Genomic DNA, 26,126 nt, shown 5'->3' with positions numbered 1-26,126 from the left:
TTTGTTTGATTTTAGAGAGAGAAAGAAACATCTATTCGTTGCTTGCCATATGCACTCTAACCGGGGATTAAACCCACAACCTAGGTGTGTGCCCTCACTGGGAATAAAGCTCTCAACCTTTTGGTTTATGGGACAGTGCTCCAACCAACTGAGCCATCCAACCAGGGCAGGAGTAGCTTTTAATATTCACATCCAGGTAGGTAAATATGCAGGAGATAATGAATCTGGCTTGCCATTCAGATTACCTGGAATAGATTTTCTCACTGTCCATACCTCTGTACAGGCCTGGCTTCTGATGGAGTACATTTGATAGAAATGTTCTTGCGTAAAAAGCTTTAATACTGCCCTGGCTAGTGTTGCTAAGTATTTAGAGCATCAGCCCATGCAGTGAAGGGTCATGGGTTCGATTCCTGATTAAGGGCACATACTTGGGTTGTGGATTTGATCCCCAACCTGGGTCCCAGCCAGTGCAGGAGGTAACCAGGTTATGTTGTTCTCTTACTTTGATATTTATTCCTCCCTCCTTCCTTCCCTCCCATTTTCTCCAAAAAAAAAAAAAAGCAAAGGAAAAAATATCCTCAGGGGAGGATTAACACTAAAAAAATGCTTAAATATAAAATTAGAAATGATGCCCCCATCAGGGAAGGGGTTATTCTGGGTGGGAAAGAGGCAAATGGGGAAGCAAACCTATTAATAAATACCTGTGTATCTGCAACATTGTATTTCTTTTTACAAATACTGGATATAAATTTGGAAAGGGTAACCTCTTGTGCATGGGAGAGTGGAAAAGCAGCTGATATTTGTTAAATTTTTCTGTCTGGGTTAGGATATTTTTTAAGTGTAACTCTTCACCTCTCCATACAACTCTGAAAGTTGCTTAATAGTTTTTGAAACAGGAGCAGCAGTAGGGTGCGAGGGTAGAGGGAACTTTGCCTTTGTTGTATCTCTGTCGGAGGTTTGCCTGCCTCAAGTGTTTTCTGCTCAGGTGTTGGTTGGCCAGTGCAGAGGGTGCTGGCCTGAGGGAGTGTGCAGCAGGCCAAGGGATTCAGGCACCCATCTGAGGAATGGCACCAATCCCCTAGGACTTGGGGGTCACCTGCAACATACCTGAAGATATTCCTTGGTCCAGTGGCTTCCCAGGACAGATCCTGTCCTGACAGGTCACCTCGTCACACTTGCAGGACACACTACACTACCATCTATGGAGGGGACTGAGCAACATCATTGGCCAGTCCCTTTTCTCCCCCCTCAACCCCCCTCCCTCCCCCGAAATCTTCATTCAATCTGTTCACCTGTTCTAAAAAATTATCACATTGTATCAGGCTCTGCACTGCACTTTGGGCATAACTACAGTTTCAGGAAAGCAACTGAGAAAGAACCCAGAAGAAAACTGCTAACAGATGACCAGAAAATATCTTCAGTTCATCACTGCCTCTATGATTCTGTTCTGATAAACTAACTTGGGACAGAAACGGGTCTGGAGCTTTGACTGTCAGAAGGATTTGTTTGATTTTTGTCCAAAAAATACTCCCAGTGTCACAGCTTGGGTCTAAGGATGAGATCTCCAACCAAAGAAACAGAGGCCAGGACTAGATTCCAGAATGTGTTCTGAAGCTGAGAAGCTGCCTACTTGAGGGCCCTCTAGCTTCCAATCTCCATCTCTGCGTGTTTCCTGTCATTGGCTCCTTGTCCTCAAGAAACCCATGCCTGTTCGGTCTTGGACCTTCTGTGAGCAGAACCTCTCTTTTAATCTACCCCACCCCTCTTAAGCATGAATGACTTATCTGTCTCTGTTGGAGATACCTCTTATGGATACGTGAGAGGTGTTACTGGATAGGACAGCCTCCCTGACTCAGTGGGAGAGGCTATCCCCAACCTCCATCCTTGTCTTCTCATATAAGTGAAATTTACATAGGAGACCCTGAAGTCAATCTTAGCAATTAAAGCATGCACTTTTATTGAAGAAAGCAAAACAAGTTAAGCAAACTATACATCTGGCTCATGAAGCACAGATGGGCTCTCAGCTAGTCTGAAGAGTAGTTGGGTAGGGGTCTGAGGCATTATAGATTTGCCTGATTATAGGCTTCAGAATTCCTCTGTTGAATATTTTGGTACAGATGAATTCTCAAGGTCCCCTTTTTCACTTTGCTGTGACCTTCCTTCCCAGAATTCATGAAAAGCACCTGGCAACTTATCTTGCCAAGCATTGAGACTGCTGGCTTCTCTGCTTAGGAAATAAACTGCCCTTTTTCTCTCTCTCCCTTTCTCTCCTCCCTTTCTGCATTCTCTCATTAGGAAGGGTTTTTAACCATTTTCTCTGGTGTCCTTGGCTGGGGAAGATAATGGTTTGTTAGCTATAAACTGGCTGCAAATTGCCCACACTGTTTGGCCTTGTTTTAACTTTCCTGGCTCAGTTTCCCTATTCCTCCTGCTCTGGAATTCTGTAACATATCCCACCCACCCATCTATTCCCCCCTTTACACTTCCCTACCCAAGATTTTGGGGATTGATGAGAGAGGACGATCCATTTTAGAGGCTTTAGTTTAAAAGTCCCTTTCTTTTACGAGGGGAGGAGTACCACCCTATTTAGACTAAGCAAAGCCTGCTCTCTAATAAGGGACTGGGCACCTTGGATCTATGAGAGGACATGACTTAGAGTGCGACCCAAAGGCTGCAGCTGAGGGCAGAGTGAAATAGTAAGGTTAAGGATGCCCATTTCCCCCCAGTAATCAAACAGGTTTTGAGAGAAAGAATCCCCGGTGAGTGACAAAAACAGGCCTCTTGCAGGGGAACACCCTTGGCTCCATCTTTCATAGATGGTATCCTCAGTGGGGGCCGACTGGAGCATTGAGCCCTATTAGTTCAAGGCCATTGTGTGGGTAGGTTCTGGTCCACAGGCCTTCCAGACCCAGGGACAGTCCCTCTTCCAGTGGCAAAACCTTTGACAGAGGGGGCGCAGCCCTTGAGGAAGTCCCGTCCCAGGGCACTCCCTTTTCCAGTGTCCCTCTTGGCCATAGAAATAACATTGGCCCTTTTATGTCCTTGTATTCCAGGAATTGGGTGCCTTGGAGGTGACGCATGGCTTAAAGTCGAGCCATTTGTTTCTATAGGATGGCTTTCTTGCTCTTTCTCTGGCCCATCTCAGTTGTTAAAAACACTGAAAGTTATTTCTACCAGTTGTTCAGTAGGGTCTGGGGTCCCAAAGGTTATTGGTAATTTTTTTCCTAATGCCTGAGGCTGTTGGACAAAATGTGTTGTAAAGTGTTGGGCCCTGAACAAATTAACAGTCTCCCTATTTATAACTTTCTTAGAGATAACATGCTAAGGTTTGGGTGATAATGAGCTCTGCTCCTGGTAGTTCAGAACTGTTTGGCAGGATAGTACTTGCAGTTCTGAAAACCAGTGTTTATAGTTTTGAAGCAAAGAAAGGGTTTACAGGCAGCTACTTTATGGGGGAGAGTGAGCTGAGAAAGTGGCTGCTCTGCCTTTGTGAGAGGTAGGCAGTTTGAGGGACTGTCAGGAGGTGTCCCTGGGAGTCTACCCATTCAAAGGCAAACAAAAACAGACAGTTTGAGTCCGATGTGATATAAAAGAAGGCATCTTTTAAGTCTAATACTGAAAACCATGAGTTTGAGAGGGAATTTCCCCTAAAATTGCATGTGGATTTGGTACAATAGGATGTATAGGCATTACAGCCTTGTTGATGGCTCATAGATCTTAGACTCATCTATATGTTCCGTCCTTTTTTATGATGGGTAAGATAGGGGTGTCATAGGGGGAATCACAGGGAGCTAGCAGTCTGTGACCAAGGAATGTAGGCCTTCCCTTGCTTTTAGATTTCTAGTATATTGCCACTTGTTTGAAATTTATTTGAGTCCTATAAGAAATAAAGTGAGCCCCCAAATCAGGGGTCCTGGCAGAGAACAAAGTACTCGGGAGCCAGGCAGCAAGGCGAATATCTTTCCTCCTGCAGAAGGCTGTTCACACATGGTCTGGGAGCACCCGCACACTGAGCAGGTGGTCCATGTGGCTTTTTCATCCTGATGCTGGTGACCTGTCCTCACTCTTGATTGGAGTTCAAGCGCACAGTCTTTCACAATTGGCTAATCCAAGGGGAAGGTTTTGCCTTTGCAGTTCAAGATGGTGGCTCCCAAGGGGGCTGCAAGTCATGTGGCCAACATGGCGGCTGTCTAAATTGTTTTTTGATAGGAAAGATTACTTGTCTATTCTCACATCTCCCATCCGGGTGGCTCTTGCAGCATGTCCTGTCCAAGGCGCTCTGCAGATAGAGCTCCTCTTGGATAAGCGGTAGATAGTGGACCTAGATAGCCAAGGCACTGAAACCTGAGCAGTATATGGCAGCACCTTTCACTCTCCCATTTCTTGGAGGTGCTGGGTACTTATGAAATAGCAGTGGCCGGCACTTCGAGGGGGTCAGTGGCTGCTAGAGTGGAAGAGTTTTAGAAGGAGGAGAAAACCTCCCAGTTCCCTCGCGGCTTTGACATGAAAGGCTGGGCAGGCATTTGCGTTTCATCATGAGTTAGGACACGTTTGCCTGTCAACAAGCACCCCCACTGTCTGAGCAGGCACAAAACCTTAAGTGAAGGGGGACATTGGAGTCACAGGGTCTTCCCTCCTCGCTGACCATCAGAGCCAGAGTCGCCCCTCAGACGGCATTGTTGCGTGGACAGTACCACTGCTATTCTGAATTTTGTCCACACAGCTGCTTGGCTGTGTGTTGTTTTCTAAAACACTCACTGCCGTGTTCAGGTTATTTTGATAACTTCCAGTTTGTCTTGGTGTGTACCTACTACCCATTTTTTAAAAAACCTGACTTCCCACACCGGGTTAATGCTGTCTAAACTCTTACACTCGGCTGTTTTCTTAGCTTGTTTCTAAGCGGAGGTGGTGCCCGCCTCCTGGGAACAGAGGACGTACCTGTCCTCTCTCAGGTCCCAGTCGGGTCCTGTCCTCTGCCAGATGAGAGGAATTCGTTTCTGGCTGGGAGCAGGGTCCTGACCTTGGACTTGCCATAGTGCAGGGTGGGGACTGCAGCCCCGGCTGGCGGAGGCAAGGAATTAGGTGTGCTATGTGGGTTCTGTTCTGAAGCATCCACTGAACCTGGAGGGACCTTTCTCCTGAGGACATAGCAAGAGGGACATGGACAGGTCACTTGCCACTTAGTACCCAAGATAGGGTTGGAACATATGTAATTCCCAGGCTCAGTAGCATGTCCTGGGGTGCAGTTCATCCCTCAGCCACAAGGGGCGCTGGTTGACAGGGAAACGTGTCCTATGAGGTGTGCTGGTTAATAGGTTGCAGGTCTGATGGGCACTGGTCTCCACTTGCTGGTTCCCGGTTTGCTGCCCTGGCCAGGGTCTCCTTTAACAGCGCAGAGCTGGTATCTTCATTGGAAAGCTCTTGCCTTCCTGGGAGAGTCAGCCCCAAGCTCATTTTATTGCTGTGTTGGGTCGCAAGAGGCAGTGTTTTGGCAAAGGTGTGGCTGGCTGGTTTGTTGCAGATGTAATAGTTATGTCACGAGCTTTGCCTACAGCACAAATGAACATGTGTGAAGCATGTATACATGTTTTTCAGGCATGTTTATGTGTGTATGTCTATGAACATGAATACATGTGTATATTCATGGGAAGACAGAAATGGGTTATGGATATAGAAATGGCTAAGAATTTGAAAAGATCAGTTAATTGTTGCAGCTTCCAAAAGCAAGTCATTCTTTTCTTGTTTTTGTTGTTGTTATTAATCCTCACCTGAGGATATATTTCCACTGATTTTTAGACAGAGTGGAAGAGAGAGAGAAAGACAGAGAAACATCAATGGGAGAGAAACACATTGATTGGTCGCCTCCTGCATGAGCCTTGACCAGGGCAGAAGAGCCTACAACCAAGGTAGGTGCTCTTGACCAGAATCAAATCCAGGACCCTTCAGTCCGCAGGCTATTGCTCTATCTACTGAGCCAAACTGGCTAGGGCATTCTTTTCATTTTTCCCCCAATATGCTATTGATTTTAAAGGCTTCATTAATAAGTAAACTTGCAGCCCATCTTAGAAAGTTCTCTTTCTTTGTATGTGGTGATTTCCTGGATGAAATAAGCCACCTAAAAATACAGTTGCAACATGAAATAAATCTTTCCAAATAAAGCAGTGTATGAGAATTTTCATTGTTTTCTAAAATGTTTGTGTAAATTTTGATTTTTGCTCCCAAATACAGCTTGTGTGGACATGTATGTGAATCTGCATCTCACAACCTATTGTGCGATGTGCCCACATGTGGCCTAACGGTGCCTTGTGTGTGTTTGGACTCAAGACCTGGCCTTAGGAATTGTGATGGGCACGGGCGTGGGAAAATGCCTGTGGGTTTAATTCCTTACAGCGATTTGAGGAGATTAGCAAGATCTGGGTCTAGCCCCCTTGGGGAAGAAGATGTTCATTGAAATCAGTTGCTCATTGTTACCCGTTCTTCCTCTAGACAAGCAGATGCCCAGTGTCCAGAAGACGGCCCAGGAGCACATCAGGGCCTGCGAAACCCGGTCCAGGTGGCTGAGCCAGGCTGTGCCCAGGAAGCCCCAGAAGTGCCTCAGGAGGTGCATGGCAGGGCGGGGACCCCACCCTGTGATTACAGCTACTGTGAGGACCACCCACCCGTTGCCCCACTGCGGCAGCCAGGCACAGGGTCACAGGCGCAGAGAGGCCTCTGGGCCCTGCACACCGGGGGGCAGGACCCTCGGCCTGTGAGTGCCGCGCTGCTCGCCAAAAGACCTGCCCCTCAGAGGCTGCCACTGCCGAAGTGGGAGCCCAGGCCTTGCAGGGGACCAGCCAGTGCCACCCCCGCAGGCACCCGTGTGGGCAATCACCTTGCTGTGCCCAGCAGGCCCTTTCCCCCACGGCCATCTCCAGCACACAGCCCCTGTGCCTTGGCAGAGAAGCCGAGGGGTGCCCAGCCCGCAGCCGGCCCCAAGGCTCCCAGGGAGCAGGACAGGCAGCATGTAGGTGAGCACCCAGCTGTCCTGAAGCTCTGCTGCCTTCCAAGTTCCCGCCCCTGCAGACATCTGCCATGGAGACCTCGCGCTCCCCTTCTCCTCAGTTCACCCCCCAGAAGCTGACGGACAAGCCCCCCCCCCGCTCATCCAGGACGACAGCTCAATAAGGTAGGGCCCTGGCAAGGTGGCCTCTGCATTCTTCCCCCTTCATGGGCTCCCTTCTTCGCGTGAGGTTTTTCTCGCCCTCCTGAGCCGGGCTCAGCCTCCCTGCACAGTGTGCTCTCTGGTGAAACCCGAACTGGCGAGCAGGAATTCTTCCCGGTGTCTCATGAATCAAAGAATGACGCTGCGGACAAGAGGCATTCAAACAAGGCAGGAATTTATTGCAAAGAAACACAGGCTCCCCGCTTGGTTGTCCACCAGGTTTCACCTCCTCCACATCCCCTCTCCTTGCACCCTAAGCCTGCTCTTTGTCTTATCTGTAACCTCGGTGATTAGTTGCTGGCCTTTTTGCAACATTATTTGTTCTCTTTCACTTCCAAGAAAAAACATCCTGTTTCCTGCAAAACACATTCTTTGTTTCAGCTATAGCTCCAACATTCCTCCTTCTTCCATCCCTCACCCCAACTACCTAATTGTACTTAACTCCTTTCACTGGTGCCCTGTTCCACTCCTGACTTTGGACTTTCCCTTGGTCTGGGAATAGCACAGAGGGAACCAGAGTTCCATGGTCCCTGGATATCTAATTTATTGGGGAGCTAGACCACCCCTAGTCACCTTTATCCAAGTCCCAAACCTTTATATGTGCATTACCTACGGAAAAGGGCTGTGTTTATTTCTAAACACTTTCTGATAGTAAAGATAACCCAGTGTAATCCTGACATAAGGCCTTTGGATTGGTGGGTTTCATAATATGCACTATGTCCATACTCCTTTTTGTCTAGAACTTTTTGGTTTTTGTTTTTTTGTTAATCCTCACCCTAAGACATTTCCCCCATTAATATTTAAAGAGTGTGGGAGGACGGGAGTGGGAGAGAAAGAGAAGAAACATCAATGTGAAAAAGACACATGGATTGGTTGCCTCCAGCATGTATCCTGACCAGGGTGGGGGATCAAACCTGCAACCCAAGTACATGCCATTGACTGGGAATCAAAACAGAAACCCTTGATGCAAGGGCCAGCAATCTGACCATTGAGAAACACTGGCCAGGTCTGAGTAGATCTTTTTATGTGTAAAGGTAAGTGGGCATACGCCTTGTGTGAAAGCAGAAGAAAACCTGGTTCTATTCCCTGCTGTTGTCAGAATTTCAGGCATGAAGGTGGAGGCACTGGCAATTCTGGGCAGACTGGGACTGGCTGGTCAAGAGCCCTGACCCACGGCTTCGGCCCTTCCTGTGTACATGCCTTTGAGGGACTGAGAACAGAAAGGAGAGAGTTTCCATCTCCTCCTCAGCCGGGGGACTGCGCTTGGGCCCGGGGAGATTTGGCAATGTCTGAAGACATGTCAGGTGCTACAGCTGTTGAGAGGGGTGCTCCTGGAATCTAAGGGTAGGGCCAGGGATGTTGCTACATGCCCTACAGGACAGTCACCCCCACACGGGGCACCACCACATGTGGCTATGTGAAGGTCAGTAGAAGGCTAAGTGAAGTGTGTTCCTTGCTGTACCACAAGGCGAGCAGATACCACAGCGGTCAGCAAAGGGGCAGGCCGTTTCCATCCTCCAGAAAGTTCCCACGGGCTCACTGCTCTCGTGGTTTGGAGCTACTTTTCTTTTTCTTTTTTAAACTAGAGGTCTGGTGCACAAAAACTTGTGCACTCGCGGGGGTCCCTCAGCCTGGCCTATGCCCTCTTGCAGTCTGGGACCCCTCGGAGGATGTCCACCTGCTGGCTTAGGCCTGCTCCCTGGGTGATTGGGCCCAAGCTGGCAGTCAGACATCCCTCTGGCAGCCCGGCAGCCCTAAGGGGATGTCCACTTGCCAGTGGGGAGCAGGCCTAAGCTGCAGTCAGACATCCTTAGCACTGCTGAGGAGGTGGGAGAGGCTCCCACCACCACCGCTGTTCTAGCAGCAATCAGCCTGGCTTGTGGCTGAGCAGAGCTCCCCCTATGGGAGCACACTGACCACCAGGGAGCAGCTCCTGCATTGAGCTTCTGACCTTTGGTGGTCAGTGTGTGTCATAGTGACCACTCATTCTCGGTCGTTCTGCTGTTAGGGTCAGTTTGCATATTACTCTTTTATTATATAGCATAAAGGCCTGGTGCATCGGTGGGGGCCAGCTGGTTTGCCCTGAAGGGTGTCTCAAATCAGGGTGGGGGTCCCGCTGGGGTGCCTGGCCAACCTGGCCAACCTGATTTGGTTGGCCTTGATTTTTTAGACGGATGAGAACTATCACCTTGAACATCAAATGTGAGAGTCTCCTGAGTGAGTCAGGGAGTGTCCCAGGGTCAGAACAGCATTTCTTTTTTATTCTGGGATTCATTCACCTGGGTGAGGGGCTGATGGCTGTTTGCAGGCTAGCCACACCTCCTTTAGGGTGTGGGCTCCCCATTGGGGTGCCTGGCCAGTCTGGATGATGGGCTGAGGGCCGTTTTCAGGCTGGCCAAGCAGCCCCGGTGACAGAAGCTCCCAGCCTCTCCTTTTTTTCTTTTTTATTCTGAGATTTACTTACCTTCTATAATTGAAACTCTGTAGCCTTGAGAGAAGCTTGGCTTCCAGCATCACCAGGGGCAAACCACTCCTGCTTGCTCCAGCTCGAAAGCAGGTATCTGGGGTTTATTTACCTTCTATAATTGAAACATCGTTGCTCTGAGTGGAGCTCAGAGCCGCTGCGGCAGGCGAGAAGCTTGGCTTTCTCCATCATTGCGGCGACAAAGCCTCCTGCTTGCTCCAGCTCCATGACTGCTGGCCGCCATCTTGGTTGGATTAATTTGCATATAGTCACTGTGATTGGATGGTGGGTGTGGCTTAAGGTGTAGCAAAGGTATCGTCAATTTTCATGTTTGTCTTTTATTAGTGTAGATATATTTTTATTGATTTCAGAGAGGAAGAGAGAGGGAGAGAGATATAGAAACATCCATGATGAGAGAGAATCATGGATTGGCTACCTCCTGAACACCCCCTACTGGGGATCAAGCCCGCAACCCGGGCATGTGTCTTGACCAGGAATTGAACCATGACTTACTGGTTCATAGGTCAATGCTCAACCACTGAGCCACATCAGCCAGGTGGAACTATTTTTCTTTTAGCTTGAAATAACTCAGCAGTATGACGGATGTCAACCTATATTTTCATGTGTGACATCTCAACCACATCTTCCCATGTGTGCCAGTACTGTGCTCTGTGTCACTCAGAGTGCAGCTGTCACTTAAATAGCCTCTCATACTGACTTCTGCACAGGAAGGAGAAGCAGGAAAGCAGGCAAAAAGGTGAGTCAGGTGTAAGATATGGAAACAGGCCTACCTACATGGCCTCTTATGTTATGGAACTGGTGCAAAAAAGCAACAGTCAAGCACTCAGAGGTTTCAGGAGACACCTTTAATCAAGCAGCATGGCTGGCTCAGGGGATACAAAGATCCAAAGCCTGAACAAGTGATACAATGAGATTACTACACACACACACACACACACACACACACACACACACACACACACACAGTAGTGGCTCGATGCGTGAAATTTGTGTACGGGGGTGGGGAGAAAGTCCCTCAGCCGAGCCTGCACTCTCTCTAATCTGGGGATGTCTGACTGCTGGTTTAGGGATCGGGAATAAACCAGCAGTCAGACATCCATCTCGCAATCTGGGACCACTGGCTCTAAACCACTCACCTTCCTGCCTGCTTGATCACCCCTAACCACTCTGTCTGCCAGCCTGCTTGCTCCCAACTGTCCTCCCCTGCTGGCCTGATCACCCCTAACTGCCCCCCCCCATCAGCCTGATCACCCCCAACTGCCCTCCTCTCCTGGCCTGATCACTCCTAACCACCTCTGCCTCGGCACCACCAACATGGCTTTGTCCAGAAGGACATTTGGAAGGTCTTCCGGAAGGTCTCCTGGTCTAATTAACATATTACCCTTTTATTAGTATCAATAGGATATGACATACCACCATAACTATAACATATCTACCAATATTACTCTCTGAGAATACATACTTCATGTGATAGGAAGGCATCTAATACATTACATTGTAAATGTTGTAAGTAGTAGAAAATACTGTATTCGTAGCAATAGTATATACCCTGTGACTTCCCTTCCTGATTTGGGAATGGTTCCCCAGTCCTTTGAACATTTCCTGGCCCCTGATGTATTTGGGAAGAAAACAGCTCCGATTGTGGAGAAATTAAATTACAATCATGACTCTAATTCAACTTCCTGCCTCCTGTGCTTCCAGCCAGAAAACAGGAAAACCTTCCAGGGCCAGTGCCTCCAAAGGCTGAGCTCTGGAGTGAGGGTCCACGGCCCAGCGCTGAGCAGGTGACGGTGACTGGAGGCACCTCAGATCCATCCTGCTGTTAGCTCGGCAACCAGGGCCCTCTACTCCCAGCCCCTCCTAAGCTCCGGTGCCTCTTAACGGGGTCCCGAGGCTGTGCCCCAATCCTACTGCCCTCTCCTTGCAGGGGATCAGGGCATGGCGGTGTGGGGCACAGGTGTCACATTTTCATTAAAATGTTCAACCCATGCCTGCTCCAACACAGGCATCCCTGGGGCAGACAGTGATCCCGGAGATGCTCTATACCCCGCTAGAGCTCAACCACGATGGTCTGGGGTGAGAGAGCACCGCCAGGCTCCATGGCTGCAACATGGACCCGCTTCCTTAACCAGAGGCTTAGCTCTGGGCAAGTGGCAGCAGCATTTCCTTCCCAGCCCATGCTAGAGCGGGTTCCTGCAGTTTCAGAACCAAACTCTGAGGGTCTCCCCTGGCGGCAGCAGCCCTGAGCCTGCCGGCTCTCCCTTGGTCTCGCCAGGGCTTGCTACTCATACTTGCTGAAAACCTTCTCGGTCCACTTGCCATAATAATCAGTTTGGGCTGAAAGGACTGCGGGACTCTGGCAGGGCTGAGGGGACTGGGTGCTGCCATCTTGTGGCTATGGGCACCACATCTTTGTGACGATGTGATGGTCAGTTTGCATATTCCATCTTATTAGATAGGATATTCCTAGGTTTCTTTGTTTTCTTTCTATTTCCTACCTACCAGGCTTTTGTGATGGGCTTCACAGCCCCTCCTGAGTCAGTTAAAGCAGGGAAGTTTGATTGTACCTAAATGCCTGTTCTGGTTAGTGCCTCTAGCTAAGCTGTTACATTCTTTTGTTTAAGGCCCATTGTAAATTAGGAGTAATTAGCAATATAGGTCTTATTGTTGTACTGGAAATCAGCTAACCAACATGAGACGCCTTAAAAAGCCAACATTGGAGTCCTTTAAAACACCGGCGGGCTTACAGGAATATTGTATCCAAAGTCTAAGCAGCCAGCCTGGAGGAAGCCCTTCTTATTTATACCTTTTTCAGTCCTTTGTCTTCCAAATTTGGAATGAAACTTCCGGACCTTCTGAGAAAGAAGGCCTGTATGCAGAGAAGGGGCCATGAGACTGTCTCAAGGCCTGGCCTGGCACCAGCACTGACAACTCTGTCTGGGACATAGTTCATGGCCTCTCTGGAATGGGAGTAGTCTTATTTTTCCTATTATTTAAGCAAGCAAGCAATTACAGAAGCTAAAATAGCAGTGTTAAAATTTCAAACAGCAGTTTTTATACAAGATGGAGGTTACTACGCTTCATTGCAAGACCAGATTATTAAGAAAGGGCAGAGGCTTAATCATACGTTACCAAGAATGTGCTGGTTAACAGATTCAGACTGTTAGTCTTTCTATATCCTTTCTCAATAGTTCTCAGGTGCTAGTCGCAGCAGTGAGGGCTGCCTGGACAAACAGGACACATTGTGGCACAGTGCTCATGACTGGAGTTGGGTCTGGGAGGTGGGCATCAGTTGCCAATTTTTCTCACCTGAAGTGGGCGTAGGTTTTCTCACTGGGTCTTTGCTGTGCGTGTGAGAGGGATTTTCAGAAGCAGTGACAGAATCGTGCTATAGGGGTCTTCAGGCATCCACATGAAGAGCTTCCTCCAGCAGTTTTCTGGACAAAGAGGCCATGTTTGAATCAATGACCTTGCCCTAAACACCCCCGTACAGAGCAGAATCCTAGTCAGTGTCCTCTCTGCCCTTGTCCAGGAGTACAGTATGGCAGAAGGTGGCCATGCCACCCATGGAAGTAGCCACCAAGGAAGTCTTTCATATCAGGGCACAAGTTATGGGTGCATGTGGAATCCCAATGACATATAAGACCAATGAGAAGCTGGAACTTAGCAGGAGCTTCGGCCCAGCCCTGTTCCCTCGGTCTGTTGCAGACCAGCCAGCATTGAAGCCCACCCAGCATGAGCCTCCTAAGCTGCTTGTCCTCTGGGCACAGCTCACATACACTCTCTTGTCCTGATTTCTGGTGGCTTTTATTTCTTGAGCATTAGCCACCCAGCTCATATCCCTGCTTCTGATTACATGTGGATCACAAGTGTGCACCTACTCAGTGCCTGCTGGGGAGCTGGCCATGGTTTAGAGCAACATCTTGTGTCCACGGGCAGTATATCTGTGAGTTCAGTGAGCAGATGCCAGCTACATCCTGTGTGCCAGTCCTCCAGCTGGCAGCAGGGATGCAGAAAGCAGAGAATGTCAAGTGCCCACCTGTGGGGATTTCAGAGTAGCCATTCATTCTGAGTCAAAAGGCCTCCACTCTTGTCCCCAAACTAGAAAGCTTACTTTCACATCTTTTCAGATTCTCTGAAGTTTGGTTTTTGCCTAGGAAGTATAGACAGTGGCAAGCAACACCTCAGCCATTGTCAGGCAAGTTAGAGGTTCACTTGCTCCCAGCAGCATCCCTGAGTGACTTCCTGAAGCCTGTTTTTCGGTTTGGTTGCCCTAGGTTTTTGGACAGATGAGAACTATCACCTTAAAAATCAAGTGTGAGTCTCTCCTGAGTGAGCCATGGAGTGTCCCAGGGTCAGAACAGCATGCCGACTGGCTGGCTTCTGCAGTGGCTGTGTGCTCAGAGCTGGGTGGCCTGTGTGAGTTTGGGGCTGGGCCTCTGTGGGCAGTAGGTAACTTAGCTGCAGGGAGCTGCCCTCTGAGAGCACCTGAGTCCCAAAGGACCTGGCTTCATCCCTTTCTATTAGGAATTGAGGTCTGCCTGCTTTATGGGTCTAATCCACTGGTTTCTCCTCATTTTGAAGTAAAAGTTTATTAAACTCTTTAGGGAAGGTCTGGATAGTTTCAATGCTTAGAAATGACCAGGGAGGAATGTTGGTGGAAAGTTATGTTGCCTATGGCTGACTTGTTTTCCTTTTTTATTTGTTTTCCTAAGACTTCTTAATTAGAAACCAAGTTTCTGTGCAAATACGAGACAGTACAGGCTGACTTAAGAAGTAGTAACTGATGGTCAGGGTTGATAAGTGTGGAATGAAAGGAATGAAGAGGGATTCTTGTTTGTTGTTGCTTGGATAAGATGCCAGAATTTCCCCTTGAAAATATAGCCAATCTAAATGATACTCTCTACACAGCCTTTTATTTTATTTACTAGAAGATCAGTGCAATTTGTGCACTGGTGGGGTCACTAAGCCTGGACTGGGGGTCAGGCCAAAACCAACTCTCCAACATCCCCCAAGGGGTCCCGGATTGTGAGAGGGCAAGGCCAGGCTGAGGGACCCCACCCGTGCACGATTGGGCCGGGGAGGGACCGCAGAAGGGCACCAGGGAGTGTCTGGCCCTGTTGCCCAGTCCCAATCTGCTGGACCGGACCCCTACCGGTCGGAGCGTCTGCCCCTGGTGGTCAGATGTGTCATAGCAACGGATCGAACAGTCAAAAGGTTGGAAACTTAGCAATTAGGCTTTTATTATATAGGATTATTAATTTTGTAAATAATTACCCAGGGACATTTTCCCCATTGCTTTTTAGAAAGACTATAGGAGGACAGAGATTAGAGAGAGGAAAGCTGATATGAGAGAGACACATCAACTAGTTGCCTCCCACACACACCTCTGACCCTGGGGCTTGGGATAGAGCCTGCAATAGAGAAATGTGCCCTTGACCCGGAATCTAACCTGAGACCTTTCAGTCTGAGGGCCAACGCTCTGTTGGGCTCACATGACAGAAGTGGCATTAAGCCACCAAGTTAAAAGTGAGTTTGGAGTGTAGGTTGTGACTTGGGCTTGATCTTTCCTTCTTTATTGGGTGCCAGTAGGTGGCTCTCTGTCTCCGATAGGTCCTGTGAGAAGACTTGGAACACGTTTGTCCTGCTGGCCTCCCTAGCAGGGTCCCCTGGGTGTGGTCCTGTAAGATGTGGCAGAGGGCACCAGCTTCCAGGTATCTGGGATGCAGCCCTGTTCTGTTGACCAGGCTGTTTTTTACTGTTTTCTATCTCATTCCTGTGGAGGTTCCAGGTGCCATCCAGCTTCTTGTACCAAGAAACTTTTTTAAAGGAAAGTTTGTGCTTAGTGACTCAGTTCAGATAACAGGGGAGCAACGCGCCCGTTTGGTGCCAGGCCCTCGGCTCCCTGGTATGCCAGCTGGACGAAGGGTGGCTTCAAATGCTGGGTGGCGGCAGGCAGGCACGGAGTGGCACCAGCCGCCCGGGCGTGCCTTCCCTTTCAGCCTCTGGCTCTTCTGTTTGCAGAATCAAGTGGGTGACCTACAACACCACAGTGTAGATGGTGCCCATCAAGATTGTGTACTCAGAGAGCCAGCCCGAGAAGGAGAGCCGCCAGGGCCTGGCCCACACTGCCGAGCTGCCCGCGCTGCCCAGCGGGCTGGAGAGAGACCAGATCAAGACGCTGAGCACATCGGAGCAGTCCTACTCCCGCTTCTGTCTGAACAGCTGCCCGGGCGTTGAGCCCAAGCCCCTGGCCCAGGCTCCTGCCAGCCCCAACGGCCAGGCCTCCCTGCCTGCGCTTAGCTATGGGAAGGCCAGAGAGAGGGCAGCCAAGGACCTGAAGTTGGAGGAGCTGCTGCGGGAGATCGTGTGCAAGGACAGGTCCCTGGCGGATATCCTAGACCCCAGCGTGAAGGTCAGGACGACCATGGACCTGATGCAGGGTATCTTCCCCAAGGACCAGCAGCTCCTGGAGGAAGCACAGCAGTGCCGGAAGCCACTGCCCAAGGTCCTCTCTCCCAGGGCGGCGGAGGACAAGTGAGTGCCCGCTGTGTGTCTGTGGGGTCTTGTGGGCTGCACAGGACCAGTGGCATCTGTGTATGTATATAAATTAATCCTCACCTGAGGAAAGTTTTTTCCCATTGATTTTTAGGGAGGGATAGAGAAACATTGCAGATGTGAGAAAGGCACATTGATTGGTTGCCTCTTGCATGCATCCCAGTGGGGCCAGGGTTGGAACTTTCAACCCAGGTGTCTTTGACTGAGAATCATACCCAAGACTCTTTGGTTCATGGGCGGATGACCTAACTATTGAAACACACCCTCTGGCCAGGTCAGGGGGTGGTATTTTTTTGATTGCTTTTGAGGGGCTGGGTTTTCATATGGACTACCCTAATGCTTAGTACTCTTTGGCTATTTATAACCCTCTTGAAAGAGGCTAAAGCATTTTAGACTGTGTTTATGGGGATGGTAACTGTCAGGCCTGGCAAAGATGTGAAAATCCTGCATTGGCTGGGCCTTCTCCAAGTGAGGACAGTGTGGTTTTGCTCCGAGCACACCAGCTGTCAGCAGGACCACTGTCTCCCCCAAGAGACAGTTAGAAGTATCAACACACAGTTTTTTGTTTGTTTTTTAATATATTTTTTATTGATTTCAGAGAGGAAGGAGAGGGAGGGAGAGAGAGAGAGAGAGAAACATCAATGATGAGTGAGAATCACAATCGGCTTCCTTGTGCACATCCCACACTGGGGATGGAGTCCATAACTGGGGTATGTGCCCTGACCAGGAATTGAATCATGACCTCCTGGTTCATAGGTTGATGCTCAATCACTGAGCCACACCAGCTGGGGCCCATGATCATCCTTTAGCAACAGTAGGCTGCAGTGCCAGAGCAGAGCATCAGATGAGAGAAAAAGGCCACCACAAGGATCAGAGCAAGAAGGGGCAAATGTGGGTGCTGGCAGGGGGTGCAGGACACCCCTCATAAGGTTTTATTTATTGATTCATTTTAGAGAGGGAGGGGAGAAAGAGAGAGAGAGAGAGAGAGAGAGAGAGAGAGAGAGAGAGAGAGAGAGACTTGTTGTTCTGCTTACTTATGCATTCATTGGTGGACTCTTGTATGTGCTCTCACTGGGGATGGAACCCACACCCTTGGTATATGGGGATGACACTGTAACTAACTGAGCACCCAGCCAGGGTAAGGGTGCCTCTCTCCTAGACAGTGGCACTCACATCATCCTCATACACCTTGGATGTCGCCAGAGGAAACCATGTGTCTGCACTCAACTATCCCAGGCAAAGTCTTTAAACATCCTTACTATTGAAGTTCCCCCCTTTTAGAAACCCAATTCCTTAGCCTTGATGAAAGTCCATCTGGCAAGTCCTGACCTTGTCCCCTACCTTGTCCTTTAGCTGCCTGTCTCCCTGGCTAGTATCCTTCTGAGGGAGCCATCATTTGTTGTAGTCCTGGGTGCCGGGTGATCGTGGGTTGGTGCCCATAATTGAGGTTCTGGCATTTTTACAGGAGAGAGGAGCCGAGCGTGCCTTCAGCCATGTCCCTGGCCACCAATTCTGCATACTAAAGCACATTGTCCCCCAAGGCAGAGCTGCTGATTAAGATGAAGGACCTGCAGGAGCAGAAGGAGCCCGAGGAGGACTTGGGGAGTGACCTGGACAATGATCTGTCTGTGAAGAAGGTAGGACAGCCTGGGTTCCCCATGGCAGTACCCACAGAGGCAGGTGGGGGCCTTTCCACCAGAATGTTTGCCACCTTTTTGTAATGAGATCCATTGTCAAACTAGCTAATGGACACCATTCTCTTTCTTTTCCTTTTTAATGTTTTTATTGATTTTAGAGAAAGAGGAAAGGAGAGGGATAGAGAGATAGAAACACTGATCAGCTGCCTACTGGGGATCAAGCCTGAAACGGGGGCATGTGCCCTAACCAGGAATTGAACCCATGACCTCTTGGTTCATGGGTCAAGGCTCAACCCCTGAGCTACAGCAGCTGGGCGCATTTTAAATTCAGCTGATATGTCTCTTTATCCTGTTTAAAATCTGGGGAAATAATTGTCTGCCCTTCAGAATATCAAGTTCACATGTCTGTAAGCAGATGATCCCAACTCCAGCAATGGGCTGGAAAGTGCTTGCTTAAACAAACAGCATTGTTGGATCAACTCCAAGACCCTCCCCACTGCCCCATCAATTCCCTCCCTCACCCCCTGCACTTGAGGGTATGGCCATGGACAGAACCAAATAGAGCACCTTCCTTGGGGGTTCTCACAGGACAGGTGGGGTGGCAACCAGCACATAGACAAAGAAACATACTACATGAGGCCAGCTCACACGACCTTGACCGGAATCAAACCTGGGACCCTTTGATCCATAGGCCAACAGTGCTCTATCCATTGAGCCAAACCGCCTAGGGCTTAATGCCACCATTTAACAGTGGGTAAGACAGTAAATTTTATGTTATATCTAGTTTACATTAGAAAATTAGTCCTTGATTTGCATTTTGGTCAAGTTGAAATCAACAGACTTTTAAGTTCATTGATATCCCTTTATTTGTCTTAAGTTTTCATTGCTATGCAGAGTACATTTTTAAAATATTTTTTTAAAATATGCTTTTATTGATTTCAGAGAGGAAGGGAGAGGGAAAGAGAGATAGAAACATCAATGAGGAGAGAGAATCATGGATCAGCTGCCTCCTGCATGCCCCCTACTGGGAATGGAGACTGCAACCTGGTCATGTGCCCTGACCAGGAATCAAAACCATGACTTCCTGGTTCATAGAACGATGCTCAACCACTGAGCCATGCTGGCCAGGTCAAGAATACTTTTTAACCATGGAATTGAGTACTGGCTGTGAGACTCAATTCCCTCAGTACATGTAAGCCTTGAGATTGGGAACTTCCAAAGTAGGAAATATAAAGATTCACATAGACTCTGAGAATTCCTGCAAAGATTCAGGTTGAAATGAGGTTTACCATATGTAGCCTGAAGGGACCCCCTCCTGCATAACCCAATAGGACTTAAGAGGATGAGCATAGGTTTCTTTTATTTCTAAATTGTCAGTGATTTAACCAGGAGTCATTATCCTTCCTTATGGGCTTGTAAATACTCTATATTTTTTGTTTGTTTGTTAATCCTCACATAAGGTTATTTTTCATTGCTTTTCAAAAAGACAGTGGAATGGGGAGAGAGAAAGAGAAACATAGATATGAAACATTAATGTGAGAGAGAGAGACATCGATAGGTTACTTCCCACATGCACCCCGACTGGGTGCGGTGAGAAAACTGCTACCCATTATGTGCCCTTGACCAGGAATTCAACCTGAGACCTTTCGGAGTACAGGCCAATGTTCTAACCACCGAACAACACCAGCCAGGGCTGCTCTATTATTTGATGATGCAAAATGAACTTGCATCTAGTGGGGTGACTTCCATGTGCCAAGGCCCCGCAGTGCCCCCGTAGCAATGGGTGGCCCAAGTTGCACACCCCTGACCCCATTTTCATGCTGCCCTGTGCCCCAAAGCAGGAGCTCATCAACAGCATTGGCCGAAAGCTGCAGGTGCTACAGGGAGCGCGGGAGAGCCTGTTAGAGGACACACAGGCAAACAGTGCCCTTGGGGATGAGGTGGAGGCCATTGTCAAGGGCGTCTGTAAGCCAAATGAATTCGACAAGTTCTGCATGTTCTTCGGGGACCTGGACAAGGTGGTGAACCTCCTGCTGTCCCTGTCAGGGCGCTTGGCCCATGTGGAAAATGCCCTCAACAACTTGGACGACATCAGTTCTCCTGGCGATTGGGTATATATGACCCATGGGACCTGGAAATTGGGAGGGCTGAGGGCTGTGGGGGGCTGGGGGAGGATCTACAGGGAGGTTCTCCTTGGGCATTTGAGTGAATGCCTCATGGTGCAAGACGCTATTGTGCTCTCCTGGTATAATGCAGTGATGGTGTGGTCCTCCGGGTATCAGGCTGCACTGCCTGCCCAGCATCCCAAGGCCCATTGCAGAGATGCAGAGTGGGTGGGCCAGCCATTATCCCCTAAGCTGTGCAGGGCTGAGGCAACTCCCCATCTCATTCCACCCCCTCATTTGGTGCCACTCAGTGTCCAGGTGTCAGTATAGCTGGTGGTGGATGAGAACCTTGTGTCAGGCATGGAGAAGCCCAGGCTTTCAGACGTGCTAATGCAGTAAAAAGCATGGCACCAAGTTGTAGAATGTGCCTTCATGTTTTCAGGTAGAAAATTAACATGTGGACAGAGAAGGGGAAGGTGGGGGGGTCCTGCCCCCGATCTCAGCAGCTTTGAGCCCAACTGCTTTGAGTATGAACCAAATTTGTAGAATTGGTTACGATCCGCTTCCCTTTCTGTTTGGAACCCACTGGCTTTGCTTCACCTCTTTCTACCCAAGTGCATGGTCCTTTGTTTCTCAAGTGCCTGGGGCCATGGTGTCCCAGCAAGGTTGGTGGGATATACTGACCCCAAGCTGCCCACAAGCCAGGAGCTGGCTGTTTGCAGCCAGGTTGAATGTCAGCTCTCCTTCCCTGAGCTCTTCTCTGTGTCAGCTTTTTTGCAACGTGCAGCCTCAGTCTGGATGCCACCATGTAGCCCTGCAAAGCAGCAAGATGGCAGGGAACCTGTGTCCAAAAGTCCCACAGAAGGAAGGGGTTCCTTGCACCCCCAGCCGACAGGAACATGATGCATTTGTCTCCTCCTTTCTTCTGATCCTTACACTGGGAGAGTATAGAACACAACTGCATGCTCTGCAGACACAGAGGGCGAGAGTGAGAGCCATGTCTGGCAGTTGGTGGTCTTGTAAGGGGGGAAGGAACCTCCCCACAGCACTGCATGTATCTCTTACCTCCCTGCATCTTTGTCTACAACCACTCTGGGCTCTGTGTCCTCCTGCAAGAAGGATTTAAAATCCTGCCCTGAATTTCTTTAGAATGTATTCCCTTTGCCACAATGTTGTCATGGGAAGGATGCTAACACAAGTAGGATGACTAAGTCCTTGGCACCTTTTTATTTTTTTTTAATTGCTCATATATTTGGAAAGCAACAGATAAAGTGTGAAAGATGCAACCAGGATGGCTAGGGTTCAGGATCTGGAGAAGGGCCATGCACAAATGAAGGCACTAGACAAGAAATAGAAATTTGGAAATCACAGAGGGCCAGGCAGAACACCCTTCTCTAGAGAAAAGGCTTCACTGGGGCCCAGGCCCTGTTAGCTTTTATTCACTTTTAGAATACATATGTTGCCCTTAGGCAGGCAGACAGTCTGGTAGCAGACAGACTATCTTAAAGGTCAGTAAATATTAGTGAAGATTTACTTTGAGACCATTAGGTCAGGAAATTCCTTGAGCCACCATTGTCTTAACAGAACAATCTGTGTATAGCTTTTAGCCCTTGCTAAAGCTCTAGGTATGTCAGCCTCCCTGTTTGCACTTTCATGATATTGTAGACAATGGATAGCTTCAAGAAACAAGGGTTGCCCTGGCCGGTTTGGCTCAGTGGATGGAGCGTCAGCCTGCGGACTCAGGGGTCCCAGGTTCGATTCCGGCCAGGGGCATGTGCCTTGGTTGCGGGCGCATTCCTGGTGGGGGGTGTGCAGGAGGCGGCTGATCGATGTTTCTCTCCCGTCGATGTTTCTGGCTCTCTGTCCCTCTCCCTTCCGCTCTGTAAAAAATCAATAAAATATATTTTTTTGAAAAAAGAAACAAGGGTTGTTTTTTTTGTTTGTGTGTGTGTGTATGTAAATGTACATATACATATCCTATATAAAAAAGAGCTAATATGCAAATGGTCATCATGCCATCATGATGTAATGGCTCAGACACTCAACACTGGGAGAGAGGAATGGGGACCAGCCAGGCACAAATGAGATCATGAGAGGAATGGGGATCAGCCAGGTTGCGGCCCAGGAGAGGTACAAGCTATTTGCCTCAAAGTCCTGGGCTCCTGCGGCCTGGGAGGGGGACAAGCCGCCCACCCCATGGTCCCAGGCGCCAGCGCCTGTGGCTGCAGCCCAGGCAAAGCCACCCACCCATGGTCCCCTATGTCTGTGGCTGGCCCAGGCAAAGATGGCCTGGGTCCTGTGTACCTGTGGCTGGCCAGAGGGAGGGAAGCGTGGGTCTCGGGTGTCTGCAACTAGCTGGGTGAGGGAATCCTGAGTCCTGGGTGCAGGGTGAGGCAGAGGCAGTAAAGGGAAATTAAGGCCGGTAGTGGAGCAGTTAGGGGTGAATAGGCAGGCAGACAGAGGTGGTTAGGGGAGATCAGGCAGGCAGAGATGGTTAGGGGTGATCATGCAGGCAGGCAGAGGGGTTAGGGGCAATCAGGCAAGCAGGCAGGCGAGTGGTTAGGAGCCAGCGGTCCCAGATTGTGAGAGACAATCCACATACCCCAAGGGGTCCTGGATTGGAGAGGGTGCAGGCCAGGCTGAGGGAACCCCCACTCCATGCATGAATTTTGTGCACCTGGCCTCTAGTGTGTGTGTGTGTGTGTGTGTGTGTGTGTGTGTGAGTGTGTTATTGATTTCAGAGAGGAAGGGGGAGGGAGGGAGAGGAACATCCATGATGAGAGAGAATCATGGATCTGCTGCCCCCTGCATGCCTCTTATTTGGGATAGAGCCCACAACCCGGGCATGTGCCCTGACTGGGAATCTAGCCTTGACCTCCTGGTTCATGGGATCAATGCTCAACCACTAAGCCATGCTGACTGGGCCTTAGCACCTTTTGAGTATCCCAGAATTCTGTCTCTCTCTCCACAGCAATCACTGCTTGAGAAGCAGAGGGTCCTCATTCAGCAGCACAAGGGCACCAAGGAGCTCAAGGAGAACCTGGACCGCCAGGAGCGTGTGGTGTTCGACATCCTGGCCAGCTACCTGAGCGACGAGAGCCTGGCCGATTATGAGTACTTTGTCAAGATGAAGTTGGCCATCATTATCAAGCAGTGGGAGCTGGAGGACAAGATCTATCTGGGCGAGGAGCAGCTCAAGTGCCTGGTGGACAGCCTGCAGCCCAAGAGGAGCAAATGAGTGGTCTCCTGGGGGCAGAGCTGGGCCTGCGTACCACCTTGGGTGGCGGACCCCAGCCTGGATGGATGTCCAGTAGTGAGAACCCTCTCATAGACATGGCTGTTAGAAAAGCGATAATTAGTGTTTGGGGTGATGCATTGGGTATTTAGTTTTCCTTTGGATGCTGAGCAGAGTGGTTCTCTGTGCGGTCCCATGTAGCACAGGCTCTGGTTGCTGGCGAGTTTCTTCCTCAGAGACCACAAGCTCCATCCCATGCAGCATGCAAGAGCCCCTTGGAAGCAGTCGCTCTGGCTTCCTATATCTCCTGCTGCTGACCTAGCCACTCAGGCAGAGCTCAGAGAGTTCCCAGGGTGCATGGGAGGGGCACTTGGCTCACAGCTTCTCTTGTGATCCACGGTGAGTGTCCTGCCATGTTTTATCCATGTCCACCCAATGCTGTTAGTGTTCACTGTCTCATATAATGTGCTCTCTGACCCAGCACAAACCTGTGATGGTGATGATGGTGGTGACAATTCATTAACATAGTAGTTTCCAAGTGGTTAGAAACCAACTGTGAAATGCATAGCCTGTGTGTTGTCATTCTAAAAGTGCCAATGGAGTCGTGTGCATGCCTTCAAACCCACACACCAAGTGGACAGCTTCAGTCTGTCTCACCCAGCGGAGCGGGTCAGGTGAATTTCTGCAAAGTGAAATGCCTGGTAAAAGGTGTGTGCGGTAGTCCTGTGCTTGCTAGGTGTTTCCCGAGACCAATGGATGGTTCTTAAATTCCTTTCTCCCCAGAGCATTTGTGTCATGTGCATATGGTCATTAGTGGTAATTGGCCACTTTCCTCTTTTTTACCTCTTTCAATCTGTCAGCATGCCCTGAAGGCCCATTTTGTTTCCTAAGAGCCTGCCTCTGACTTCCGGAGCTCTCTCTCGAACTTTGCCACAGAGTTGACTGACTCCAGGCCCTTTTTATTGGTTGACATTGCAAGATTCTGAAGAGTCTATTCACTTAAAACAACAACAACACTGTCACGGTATCAATTTGTAGTTGACAAGTCAGGCTGGGAGAAATGATTTGTAAATCAAGTATGTGACAAAGGAATCATCTCCAGAATATATAAGGAACTCTATACAACTCAACTGCAAGAAAACCAACAGTCCAGTTGAAACGTAGGCAAAACTTTTCACCAAAGAGGACATATGTGTGGCAAGTAAGTATAGGAGAAAGATGGTCAACTGCCAATGGCTGGATGGTAACTTATTTTTACCTAAATCACTGTGGAGCCAGTATATTTCTTCTCAAATGCCCATGTGATTCAATGTGTGGTTAATGGTGAGAGATCCCCTTGGATGAGTTCATGTCAGGGTAGCGTGGACATTTGTTTAATAGAGGGGTTATTTGAATCCGTTTCCCCTTATTCCCTATAAAAGAAATTTTCCAGCAGGTGGGGAGACCTCTCTGTCAGCAGTGACTGCCACCTAACCAAACCACACACACACCAGTGTTTTAGGACCATGGTCCATGCTTCCTGAGCCACAGGCAGCGAGCCAGGCTCTCAGGATGCAGTCTGGATGTCGACTTGCCATGTTGAAGGGTCTGCATGGGCCAGCTTCAGGAGCATAGACAGTCACCTCTCTTTTTGGCAACTGAACCATGCCAAGAAGACAAATGCCTTTCCAGGAGTGTTCACTGCTGTTAGTTAAGCTGTGATGTGGGAATCCTACCACTTGCAGTGAAAAGTGGCCACGTCGGAGAAGGTCCAGCTGGCTGCTCGCAGACCCCTGTGGTCCTCTCTTGGGGGACCACAGCCATTCTGTGTGTTTGATTTTTAATTTGGACAAAGCTTTTACCTGTGATGCTTTCCCCTCCAATACAGTGTTGTGGCCGTTTTGATGCTATGTATGTAAATATGAATATAGAAAATGTGTGTGTGTGTCTGTGCCAGCCTTTTGATGTCTTTGAGGACTTTCTTCTCCATGGGAATATGTAGTGCAATTTCCCCTTTTAGCAAAGCCCTTGTGCCCACACCATCCTGTCCAGTCCCCATATGCCTTTTCAGTGTCTGGTTGGCAGGACCCAAAGATCCAGGAGTCCGTGTACATACTTTTGTATATAGTAATATCATCTATAATAATAAAAGTGCAATATGCTAATTAGACCAGATAGCCAAACGACCTTTTCGACCAGTGGTTCTCAACCTATGGGTCGTGACCCCTTTGGGGGTCGAATGACCCTTTCACAGGGGTCACCTAAGACCATCGGAAAACATATTTTCAATGGTCTTAGGAACCAAGACACGGCTCCTCTATCCATCTCCAGGTGGGTCTGCCCACATGCATATACACCTACATATGAGTACCTGGCATGATGACATCATTGCGCCAACCCCATCACATACACCCCATTCAAATACAGGTGTATGGGAGAGGGTTGGCACCATAAGATACTTATGCGGACCAGTCACACATGTGTAGAGAGCAGCTACTATGTAGAGAGTAGCTGCTGTGTTGAAAGCAGCTACTCTGTTGAAAGCAGCTACTGTGTTGAAAGCAGAAGTATTGGCGGTAAAACGACACTTCATGAATTATAATTACTAGGTAAATGTAAAATCATGTACTGTAAAAATAACTACTGCAAAAAAAAAAAATATCTGTACCATGGGAACTTAATCTGGATGCTGATCGGTTTTTTTATATTCAGCTGTGGTTGATGTGAATACTGCCCCCTTGTGATAGTAACAGGTATGTAAAAAAACCCAACAAGAATGGTAAATCATAGGAAACTTTAATGAACTGTATTGACTGAACTATGCCATGTATTGGCATGCCCAGATTTCAAGATCCCCAAAGAACCAACAGGGAGCACTGAGTCCGATGCAAAATCATAGAGCCTTTATTCAAGCTCAGCTCGGTCC

The 26,126-nt window shown here is 49.0% G+C and overlaps 1 pseudogene across 1 annotated transcript; it reads left to right on the top strand.

The window, feature by feature from the left end:
- Nucleotides 1–6,994: 6,994 nt before the first annotated feature.
- LOC308512446 (protein Shroom2-like) lies at nt 6,995–23,224 on the top strand (annotated as a pseudogene). Its single transcript has 5 exons — nt 6,995–7,165; nt 15,711–16,223; nt 17,710–17,881; nt 19,720–19,992; nt 22,958–23,224. The product of its transcript is annotated as a protein Shroom2-like (transcript).
- The last annotated feature ends 2,902 nt before the right edge of the window (nt 23,225–26,126 follow it).

The sequence above is a fragment of the Myotis nattereri genome (genome assembly GCF_964212035.1).
Source record: "Myotis nattereri genome assembly, chromosome: Y".
Taxonomy (NCBI): Eukaryota; Metazoa; Chordata; class Mammalia; order Chiroptera; family Vespertilionidae; genus Myotis; species Myotis nattereri.
This window is presented reverse-complemented; position numbering and strand designations above follow the sequence as displayed.